Below are 11,912 nucleotides of genomic sequence, written 5' to 3'. Positions count from 1 at the left end.
TTGGTTGAGAGTGTTCAAAAGGCTGCTTGTCTGTAAATGATGTGTGATAGAAAGCTGCAGCCACATCATGAATCACCTATGATGGTGCCTGTTGATCCTGAACGGATGACTCCTTTAATCAGGGGGCTTCCAGAATCACTGAAACCTATAGGCATACAACTACAGGGAAAAATACAAGCTGTGCCTCAGGGAGAAAGAACCCAAGCAGCATTAGAAGGAACTGGCACTGACTTGCGGAATGAAACTCTATAATCCAGAGATGGGTTATAAAGCAGGTGTGTTTATTCCAGCGTTGTGCAGCGCCGGGTGCAAGGGGGATAGCTCCTCCAAACCTGCACACCGACTTGTAAAATCATGACACAAATATAGGTACACTTAATACATAGTCAATGATTTCTCAGAATTCTGATACATATTCAATGATTTCTTAGACTTCTAATACATAGTCAATAGTTCTAGGAATTCTGGTACATATTCAATAGCTCTTTAGCATACAGACCCCCTCTTGTCTTTAGCATGCTGACCCCCTCTTGTTCTTATCAGGGGGAATGCAACTCCTCTTCTGGTCGTCCGTGAGGTCTCAGTCCTTATCTGCATCCTCCCTGCTCTCCCAGGCCCCTTGTTTCTTTTACTTGTTACCTTTAAGTTTCTTTTACTTATTTCTATAAACTACCTTTAAGTTTCCTTTACTTGTTTCTATAAACTACCTTTAAGTTTCCTGCATCACTGTTCATTCCCCCCTTTTCTTTAATCTAGCAGGATTTCTCTCCTGCTAGATCATTTCTTTTCTGGTGCGTGGCATCTAGCTATTCTGCCATTCCCCTAATTGCACTTTTGTATAATTTATATGTAGTTAATCTAGTCTATGTTCTTGTTGATTGTCACACCACCACCATCTGAGGTGACTCAAATCCTGCAGCAATTTGATTTCTTGCCTAAAATTTATCAGGGACACCTCTAGGTACCCCAACTGAATCTATATACATTTCTTTTCCAAATGCCAGGGTGAATGGTATAACTAATTGAACAAGTGCACAGGTGCCTCCCCAGTTAGATGGTTACGCTGGACCATAAAATCTTTCCCCCACAGTACCACCAGAGATTTGCCCTGGAGATTCCCAATCTTGAATAATTTCCTGCTGAATCCTCCATAACATTCAAGACCTCACTGCATAAGGAAAAGTTTCCTATAGGCCTGGTAGCCTTCACACCCTGCCGTGAGAGGCAAGCTGTATGGTTACCTACCGCTGTAGAGATTGCAGGAGGGATCTTGACATCTGTATCAGGCATTGGAGGAAACAAGAGGGAGAGAGATCTGCAGTCTCTGTTTCCTCAGGCAGTTTTCTCTTGGTACAGGGCAATCATGCATCGCATTCTCTTGGGGTCCTTGGTCCATCCCAGCAGAATGGGTACCACCTGAGCTATGGGCCGTCCCGATGCACAAGCACAGCAATTGCTATGGTTGAGATTCTGGACAGTATAGTTAGTCCATTCTACCCAGGCATTAACGTCTTTTATCTCCTCAATTGTCATAACTGCAGGGTTTTTAGGAAGATTTTCTACCCCTTTTTAAGCTCTTCCCTATCCTGGACATTCTGGGTATTTTCAAGGAGTGTATCTGTCCAGCCTCAATTGGCAGTTGTCCACCATACATCATTCCATACACTACAAGAGTCCCTTATTCATATCAAAACCATCAGTTGGTCCTTCCCCTGCATTATTGTCAAATTTCACCTTTTCCAGGTCCCACTTAAATAATCAATTTATTTACCTATTCAAGGAGAAGTCAAAGGTAATTTAAAATAATAGTAATAATATAAAAAACTTTTTATGATTTCCTTCTAATTCTTATATTTTAAATGTTTTTCTGTGGCAACACTTCCCATGCCTCAAGGCTAGTGGATGCTTTTACCAGTGTCATAAGTCCATCCTTTCTCGGTTGTCCTCACAGCTGTTTCAGTCATTAGAAGTACTTGGAATGGTCCTTCCCAGTCAGGTTGCAGCTTTGTCTCCTTCCCGGTCTGTATCAGGATCCAGTCCCTGGCTTGAAATGGGTAATAGTCTCCTTGTAGCTGTTGGTAAAGCAGGCATCTTCTGCATCTTCTAAGGATTTGTCCTTCAGGTCCGACTGACCAGATGCAATGTACAGCTTCAGTTGTTTCAAAGCAGTCAGGAGATACTGGTTCTCCAGGAGTTCTGCTAAGGAAAGATACTGGGTTGACAATGTTAGTCACAGTTATTTCTACATCATCCTGCTCTACCAGGATGGGCCTGGTATTTCACGAATCTTTGGGGTGAGATCCAGTGTCCCCCTTTTGCCTCCAATACTGTAAACACTGTATGAGACATTAAAACTGGTATCCTCTGGCCCAGTGTAGATTTACAGGCTTCTTGAATATTGAGCACCACTGCAGTCACCACCCTCAGGCACCCTGGCCATCCCTTACTCTCTTCCTTGGCAGTTTGCGGCTCAGGGGTTTGGCAGATGGCTTCTTTCCTGGCAGTCCTTAAGATTCAAAGTCCAGCTGTAATCTCCCAAATATGTCACTTGCTGTTAGAGTTATTTGTGCTTTCTGTAAACCAAGAAACTCAGCAAACTCACAGACCATTGCACAGTTCTCTTTTGTTGCTCTGGCATCCACATGCTGCAGTGAAGTTCCACCCTGGGATGGAGGATCCCAGATCTCAGGCTCAGAGCTGACCAGTTCTCAAAAATCATTCATCTGTTCTCACAACCTTGGGTAACACTGTCCTGGTTAACTGAGTCTCTTCTCCCCGTATTGGCCAAAGCAGGCAGAAGAAACATCCTTCAATTCCAGAAGGTAAACTCCACCCATTCATTCCTTAACTGCGTTAATAAAGTGCATGGATTTGCCACCACTGAGTGTATGCATTCAACAATTCTATTACTTGCCCTCAAGTCTTGTACCAAACTACGGCACTTGCTATCAAAAATTTTTGCAAAATTGGAGTCCAAACTCCAAAAAGTTATCTGTTATTCCTTCTATCCTTCTACAGTTACATATCCTTTTAGGGTACCGCTTTATCCTGACTGGGCAATCTCTTGCTTTTAACTTCTATTCAGGGCTTCATGTTTGGCCCTGATGCCCACACCCCTAAGTGCATCATGTTTGATATTGCTGTGACTCCTGGGGTACAACATTGTTTTTCCCCATTTGTGCTAATGTCAGACTTACAGTTTTTAAACAGTCAATATTGTTGGACCCTTAGCTCCAGTTTTATTAAATTTCTTGCCAGAGTAACCTGGCAGGTACAAGAATTTCTGCATTCCTACTTAGTTTATATTTAATTAATCCGAAAAAATGTAAATCTTTTCTTGTTGGACAATAGCTTCTGTAACTACTGTTACAAAACCATCTATGAGTAGTAAGAAGCACCCATATCCACCAGAAAATAAACCTCTTTATCCTGCTTCCCTAGATGCAATTTCTGGTTGCAGTTTGCACCCCGCTTTCCTTCCAGTGGGGCAGAGCCCTCCCTGGGCACTTCAAGCCCCCACTGCCCCCACCTCTCCCTGAGGGGACCTCTGGGTCCTACGGCCCCATTGTAACACCACAACAGTAACAGCTGTTATTATCACCAATTCCCTTACTATCTGTTTGTCAATCTAGTTTTGTTTTGTTTTCATATCGTTCACTTTTTTCAGTCCTGATATCCCTGTTATACCTTGCCAGTCCTTGCCTTCTTCAGCCTGTGTCTGTTCTAAACTTTCTCACTTTCCAAACTCTCATCATTACATAAACTACTAACATCCTATTTCAGTTTCATCTTCTCCTCTCCAGAGGTGTCCATTGCTAACACTGGAATTTCACGTTTCCCAGACCTCTGCACATGAAGACTGTTCTCACTTCCAGTGCCCTGGCCTCTCCACCTCCCCCTTTCCACCTCCCCCTTTGTGGTTTACAGCAGCAGTCTCTGGCTGTCTCTCTCTCTCTCTCTGTCTCCAAGAGTTCTTGGGGGGGGGGGAGGGAGCATTGCAGGGGGTTGCTCTCATACCAGTGCAGAAACTCACTTTCTCTTTAACCCTTTTTCCTTTGTAAACTATTTGTACCCTCCGTTACACTTCCACATACCCTCAATTACATTATTAACAATTACACTTTCTTATACCATTAAAGCAGTTTGTCCCATTCCCTTCAGAACCCACAGATCAAACAATATAGTTCTTCAGTTTCCACAAACACCCTAGTACCATATAACTTTCCCTTAGCAATCCATATCATTCAGTTCCTTGGGCTGTTCCACCCTTATCTTTATGGCCTTATTTCATGTTTTTCTTGATTCCCAATTTCATCTTTATCCCCTAGTTTTAATTCAGTGTTCTCAAGAAGTGGTACTGTCATCCAGGTTCCTATTATCTTTAAGGCCTCATTTGTTAATTTGAGTCCTGACACCTTATGGGCCAGCAATGAATGAGCTGCCCCCATGTCAACTAAAACCACAACTTCTTCCCATTCAGGTCCCATTTTTGTATTTACCAGGGGCTCCTGGTGGGTCCAAAATTTTGAAAGCCCCAGAAATTGATCTAATTGTTCTGCTAATCTTACTCTTATTTAATTGATCCTCAATTAAAGAATTTATTTTCTTCTTAAAATTTCTAATTTCTCCACTAGTGAGTGGGGAGTTTACATAGCGTATTTGTCCTTGTCCCAGTGGAGCCTCCCATAAGGGGTACACTGAGGTGCTGGTACAGCTAGTGTCTGGGAAAGGAGAAATTTTTATGTCCCTTTTACATTGTTTTAATTCTCTCCTGAGCCCAGCATGCCCCTCTTTTCTGTGAAATGTCCCTGTGTGCTTTACCATTTCCCCTCACTGGGGCAGTGCCTGTCTCCCTTTGTGCTACATTGGGGTTATATGGGGAGAGATTCTCAGGAGGGTCCCATTGATTAGTTCTGTTCGAATTCCTCTCCTTCCTGCGTCCGGGGCCTTTTCTTTTTACTAAGAACAGGCTGATTCTTGTATCAAACAGCAGCATATTTGATCCATCCCCCCCCTTGAAAGGGGTTTTGTCTTTACATATAAATTCGAATTGACCACCCAACCATCATCAGAATCCTATTTTGGCCAAATATTGATTGTCCCTGTAGTGGCTTTCTAGGCCATATCTGACACAATATTTAAACATCTTTTCCCTATCCTTTTTCCTGGTTTTGGGATTCAGCACCTCCGGCCATTTGCAGTCAGGGTATAAGGTATGGACATGGGGGGAGGTTGCCCAAGAGTTGATTAATTATGAAAGGAAATCTGGGCCTGTGGCTTCTTCCAGTAAATCTGAGCCAAGGGAAGTAAGGCTCGCAGCAACCACCCTTGCTCCTAGGCCACCCAGCCCAAACCTCAGTGGAACTGGAAGGGTCTCATTGCCAGTAAGAACAGGTAGGCGAAATATAGATCATAAACGTAATAGTCTCTGGACACTGGGCTGGCAAAAGGGTGTTCCACGAGATTCGATGAATGGATTACCCACAGTCAGGCTAGAGAAATTAGTTAACTTGTGGCCAGAACAAAAGCCCAAGGAAGGTTGATACGTTCGCCCCCCAGGTGAGAGGGAGGTGGGGGGGGGAAGGCAGTGAAGGGTGGATGTGTTAGAAAGCACACAACAAAAGGAGAAGATAATTGTATTAACAAAGCCCCCAAAGGGCGAGTTGTCTTGTTTTATTTTCAGAAGATCCCCGTAGGACCTTCACAGAACAGAATGACTTGTAGCTGATTTGAACCATTTGTGTTTTGTGACAGAAAAATTGAAGATGTGATCACGCTAGAATACTGATATACCTCTTTATTACATATTTTGTTGCAATAGTATTATGTTTTTGTTTGCTGTAGTTGTGAGTTGTGATTGATATCAGTCTTTGGATCTGTTTAAACTTCACAATTGGGTTCAGAGTTTTTTTTTCAGGTCATCCTGGCTTTCTGGTCCTCTTTGTACAGTGATAATCATTCCTTTTGACCCCTTCTTTCACCTCTTTTGGTCTAACTTGATTGTGATTTGCATGTAACTCCATGGTTTTCCAAATTCCTAATGAATTGGGAAATGAGCAATGGGACCTATCTAATATCTGTTAGATGTGGTCACTAAAGTGAAATTTATCATAAAACCCTTTGCACTGATGCTTTCCAGTGTCTCATCAGTACAGGAGTTCCATTCAAAACACTGTTGTTGGAAAGTGTCTTCGTTTTTGATAAGAGATGTGTATGTTTCTGGGATTACTCCCTATGATTTAAATTGTGGGGTATCCCACACTATGTTGTGACTTTAACAGTGTTGGAAATATCCTCAATAATTTTTGGTCAGGACGGTATCTCTGATAAAAGCAGTTTTTATTCGCGATTGCAATGGCGGGCGCCCTGATGGCAGAAGCGCCCCTATGGACATGATGTTACAGTTTTTATACCTTGTCTCCCATACATTTTCCCCTCCTGTTACCCCTTTGATTGAGTATTCCAGGCTACAATTTTACTCGAGGTTTGCATTAGTTAATTACATTCTGACAATTGTAAATTCCCACGTTATCTTGTGTTAGTCAGTCGCCATCCCGCTGGTTTTCTTTCCAAGATGTCTCGGTACTCTTATCGCATTGATATGTTGATTTCCTCCAAAGCTTCTTTCATTCTGTCCCAGAAATCGTCGTTAAACAAAGAGCCCGGGGCGGGGGTGATTCCAGTCCTTCCCGATATCTCTTCAGGCACATCCTTAGGTATTTTTACAATGCGTACAACAAAACACTAAAACATACATTGTTGCTAGTTTATACAGGCATATTGTTAATTATTTCAACTTCTCCTCTTTGGATCCTTTATTACTCAGGTCTTATTTGTCCAGCACCAAAAACCAGTAGTTCTATTTCAGACAGCTGGACAGACAGGAGCTGCAGTCTTTGTACCTAATAACTTCTACCTAATAACTACAAATTGCTTCACTTATATAATGAGACCTTGAAATAAAATATTCTTATCTTATTCTAAATGCAGAAACAACATTTGATTCCCACAACAGTTCTTAAACTTACCAGACTAGTATTTATATCTCTCAACAATTGAACTGCTTTGGAAATGCTCAAGTGGAAAGTTCTCCTGATACAAATATCCCTATTTTACTTGTTTATTTATTACTATTGGTTATTGTTAAATGTATGGTTGTTTTCAGTGTATGGCTGTTCCTTCTCACTTTCTACCTTTTATTCATTATGAAATATTTGTGTCACCCCTCCTGAAGAATCACAGGGTGGTGTCTGTAGCAAATTCAATGATTCCACCTGGTCAGATCAACATTTGAATGCTCTTCTTCTTAATCTCACGCCAGGCATAACATATCAAAAGAACCTTTGCCTCACTCCTAAATCGGAGTGAGACAACAACTTCCACCTCACGCCCCACAAGTGCCACCTCCCGCCCCACAAGTGCCACAACCCGCCCCACAATTGCCACCTCCCGTCTCACAAGTGCAACTCTCGCCCAACAAGTGCCACCTCCTGCCCCACAATTGCCACCACCCCCCCCACAACTTCCACCTCCCGCCCCACAAGTGCCACCTCCTGCCCCACAAGTGCCACAACCTGACCCACAATTGCCACCTCCCGCTCCACAAGTTACACCTCACCCCCCACAAGTTCTACCACCCACCCCACAAGTGCCACCTGCAGCCCCAGAAGTGTCAAATCCTGCCACACAACTTCCACATCCAGCCCCACAAGTGCCACCTCCCGCCCCACAAGTGCCACCTCCTGTGGCACAAGTGCCAATTCCAGCCCTACAAGTGCCACCTCCTGCCCCACAACTTCCACCTCCCGCCCAACAATTTCCACCTCCTGTCTTACAAGTTCCACTTCCGCCCCACAAGTGCCACCTCCAGCCCAACAACTGTAACCTACTACTCCAAAAGCGCCTCCTCCTACTGCATAATGCCACATCCAGCTTTACAAGTGAAACCACCTGCCCCACAAGTGCCACCTCCTGCCCCACAACTGCCACCCCCTGCCCCACAATTTCCACCTCCCACCCCACAATTTTTACCTCCCGCCCCACAAGTGCCACCTCCCGCCCCACAAGTGCCACCTCCTGCCCCACAAGTGCCAATTCCTGCCCCACAACTTCCACCTCCCGCCCCACAACTTCCACCTCCTGCCCCACAAGTGCCACCTCCTGCCCAACAAGTTCCACCTCCCGCCCCACAAGTGCCACCTCCCGCCCCACAAGTGCCAACTCCTGCCCCACAACATCCACCTCCCGCCCCACAAGTGCCACCTCCTGCCCCACAAGTGCCACCTCCTACCCCACAAGTGCCACCTCCTGCCCCACAACTTCCACCTCCTGCCCCACAAGTGTCATCTCCTGCCCCACATGTGTCACCTCCTGCCGCACATCATCCACCTCCAAACCCATAAGTGCCACCTCCTTCCTTGCAATTACCATGTCCTGCCCCACAAGTGCCACCTCCTGCCCCACAAGTGCCACCCCTTGCCCCACAAGTGCCACATCCCACCGCACAATTTCCACCTCTTGTTACACAAGTCCCACCTCCCGCCCAACAACAGCCTCCTCCTGCCCCACAAGTGCCACCTCCTGCCCCACAAGTTTCAACGTCCTGCCTTACAAGTGCCACATTCTGCCCCACAAGTGTAGGCTCCTGCTCCACAAGTGCCACCTCCCGAACCACAACCTCAACCTCTGGCCCCACAAGTGCCACCTCCTGCCCCACAAGTGCTACTTCCTGCCTTACAAGTGCCACTTCCCGCTGCACAAGTGACACCTCCAGCCCCACAGCTGCCACAACCCGCCCCACAACTTCCACATCCCGCCTCACAAGTGCAAGCTCCTGCCCCACAATTGCCACCTCCTACCACACAAGTGCCAACTCCTGCCTTACAAATGCCACCTCCTGCCCCACAACTTTCACCTCCTGCCCCACAAGTGCCAGCTCATGCTTCACAAGTGCCAGCTCCTGCCCCACATCATCAACTTCCTGCCCCACAAGTGCCACCTCCTGCCCCACAAGTGCCACCTCCTGCCCCACAACTTCCACCTCCTGCCCCACAAGTGCCACCTCCTGCCCCACAAGTGCCAGCTCCTGCCCCACAACTTCAACCTCCTGCCCCACAAGTGCCACCTCCCGCCCCACAAGTGCCAAATCCTGCCCCACAAGTGCCACCTCCCGCCCCACAAGTGCCACCTCCCGCCCCACATGTACCACCTCCTGCCCCACAAGTGCCATCTCCTGCCCCACAAGTGCCAACTCCTGCCCCACAATTTCGACTTCCCGCACCAAAGTGCCATTTCCTGCCCCACAAGGGCGACATGATGCCCCACAACTTCAACATCCCGCCACACAAGTGCCACCTCCTGCCCCACAAGTGCCACCTCCTGCCCCACAAGTGCCAACTCCTGCCCCACAACCTCCTGCCCCACAACTGCCACCTCCCCTCACACAAGTTCCACCTCCTGCCCCACAAGTGCCACCTCCTGCCTTAAAAGAGCCACCTCCCGCCCCACAACTTCCACGTAAGCCCCATAAGTTCCACCTCCTGCCCAACAAGTGCCACCTCCTGCCCCACAAGTGCCACCTCCTGCCCCACAAGTGCCACCTCCCGCCCCACAAGTGCCACCTCCTGCCCCACAACTTCCACCTCCTGCCCCACAACTTCCACCTCCTGCCCCACAAGTTCCACCTCCTGCCCCACAACTTCCACCTCCTGCCCCACAAGTGCCACCTCCTGCCTCAAAAGTGCCACCTCCTGCCCCACAAGTGCCACATCCCGCCCCAGCGGAACTTCCACCTCTGCCAAGGTTTGAACGAAAAAATCCACCTGCGTCCGTGACAGTGGCCGTCGGGCCCACGGAGGGCCCTAGGTTGCGAAGAAATAAATATGTTAATAGGAAAAGAAAACATGCGGCAAACTGATCTAATCGGAGGCAACACTTATTACTAAATTATATACTCGCAAATTACCAGGATAAACACAATATTATAACAATAAAAGCCTGAGTGCATATCGATGGTAAGGTTGGTTTGTTTATCAAATCTGACTGCACAGTAAGGATACTGCAATAAGAGGAGATTAGCCATCAAGGCCTTTGGCTCGCTCACAAGCAGCGCAATCTAAACTCAGTACCTGTCTCCACCACATAACCTCGCCCGAAACCATCTCTGAGCTGGCAGGATAGTTTTGCCTGCATAGTGAAGACCCCTCGGCTGATGGTCACAGCAAGGAGGACTGCGCCACCTCACACTGTCTCTTGTTGCCGTCTGTCGATATAGAGCTGGAAGTGCCACTCTTTAAATCTTTTCTGTCCCCAGTAATGAGGTGGCAAAGTCTTTCTTCTGTTGACTTTCTGTGCCCCAAATCGAGCTCACCGGAGAGACTTGCGGCATCTAGCAGGGGCAGCAGTTTGGGACTAACCTCCATGTGGACTGTAAGCGAGTGAAGAAGGCAGTGAGGCGGTGTGGAGGCAAGTGCAAGCAGCAATCCGTTGTGCTGCTTCTCTGCCGTGCCTGCTCTCACGACAAGCACGTTTTCATGAGCACGAAGTCTTTGCTAAAGGCTGTTACAAGGGTCACTTGGGTAGGAGAAGGTGAAACAGTTTTCAGGCCGGAAAGAGGGAAACGGCTGTTTAGGGTGGGAGGAAGGAAGGTTTTTAGCTGGAGGGTTGGTGAGGCCACTGGATGTCTTGCCCATGAAGTCTGGTGACCCGGACAGGCATTCAAGGCGCTGGTCTGGACTCAGGCTCAGAGCAACCTCATTTTGAGGTAGGTCGTCCCTGCCTCTCAGGGGATGGAAGTTAAAAGGGTGGAGGGGGACTGCTCACATCTCTCTGTATCTCTCTCTCTCTCTGTCCTCTCCAGCCCATCGCCATTTTATACTCGTCTGTAACACCACCCCACCAACCCATGCCCATAACCCAGCTCCAACCCCAAACCCCGTCCCCCATAACCTCTATATTACCCCCCATGCTCAATCCCCTTCCCCCCTGCTTCCCCACCTCACTCCCACCGTATACCCACCCCATTTCTCTCTCTATCTATTCACGTCACCATACCCCCTACCCTTTGAATCCCCCAATTCCACCCCCCACTCTCACCTCCGTTCCACGCTCCTGTCAGGGTGACACCAAGTTAGTAGCCTGTCCGGCTAATGGTGCCCTCGGGTATGAGAAGGATCGGTGTCGTTGGGGGGTACCAGTGTAGCCAGGTGTAGGGGTTCACAGTGGTGTTGGATCCCATGCACCATGGGCCCACGTGATCCACGGCCACCTGATCTCCCATCTCTCCCATGACCTGCCACAATGATATTTTCTACATCCCCCAACATGTAACACCCCCCCGCCATAACAATCCCCGACCCCTGGCTCCATAACGCCCCCCCCCCATGACCCCAACCCTGACCGTCCCCCACACGCATAACCACGCTAAACCCCAGAACCCTGTGTCCCCTGCACCACAAACGGCAATGCCAGGCAGGCAGCTCCCCTGCTTTACAGCAAAACCTGTGGATTCCACTATCCACTCCACCCCCCCACTAACCAGAAAAAATCCCCGTCAGACCCCCTTACCCCAACCCCTCAGTGACTCCCCCCCCCAGCCCCTTCCCAACCCCCCCACCTGGTATTGGGGGCAGCATCTCCCCAACATCCGGTACCTCCCCAGCAGGTATTGCCCATGGCCCGGCTGATCCGTTCCTGCGTTCCCTTCTCTCTTCCAATTCTAATTTAAATTTCAGGACTAGCATTTCACCCACCCTGCTATGGAAGGGGAAAAGGGAGGTGAAAAGGAAAGGGGAAAGTAAGGGAGAACCTTCTAGCCCCACATGCCCCTATAACCCACCCTATAGCCCCATACATCCCCTATAGCCCTGTATCCCACTAGAATCTTCTTACTGCCCACCCACAGCCCCCTAGAG

At 47.9% G+C, this 11,912-nt stretch overlaps 1 long non-coding RNA gene across 1 annotated transcript; it reads right to left on the bottom strand.

The window, feature by feature from the left end:
* Nucleotides 1-260: 260 nt before the first annotated feature.
* Nucleotides 261-879, bottom strand: LOC116652694. Its single transcript, XR_004305838.1, has 2 exons — nucleotides 674-879; nucleotides 261-639 (listed from the first exon to the last, which is right to left on the bottom strand). It is a non-coding gene; the product is annotated as an uncharacterized LOC116652694 (long non-coding RNA).
* Between the last annotated feature and the right edge of the window lie 11,033 nt (nucleotides 880-11,912).

Source organism: Coturnix japonica, unplaced genomic scaffold, assembly GCF_001577835.2.
Source record: "Coturnix japonica isolate 7356 unplaced genomic scaffold, Coturnix japonica 2.1 chrUnrandom711, whole genome shotgun sequence".
Classification (NCBI taxonomy): Eukaryota; Metazoa; Chordata; class Aves; order Galliformes; family Phasianidae; genus Coturnix; species Coturnix japonica.
Note: the sequence above shows the minus strand (reverse complement) of the source record. Positions and strands in the feature narration are given on the sequence as shown.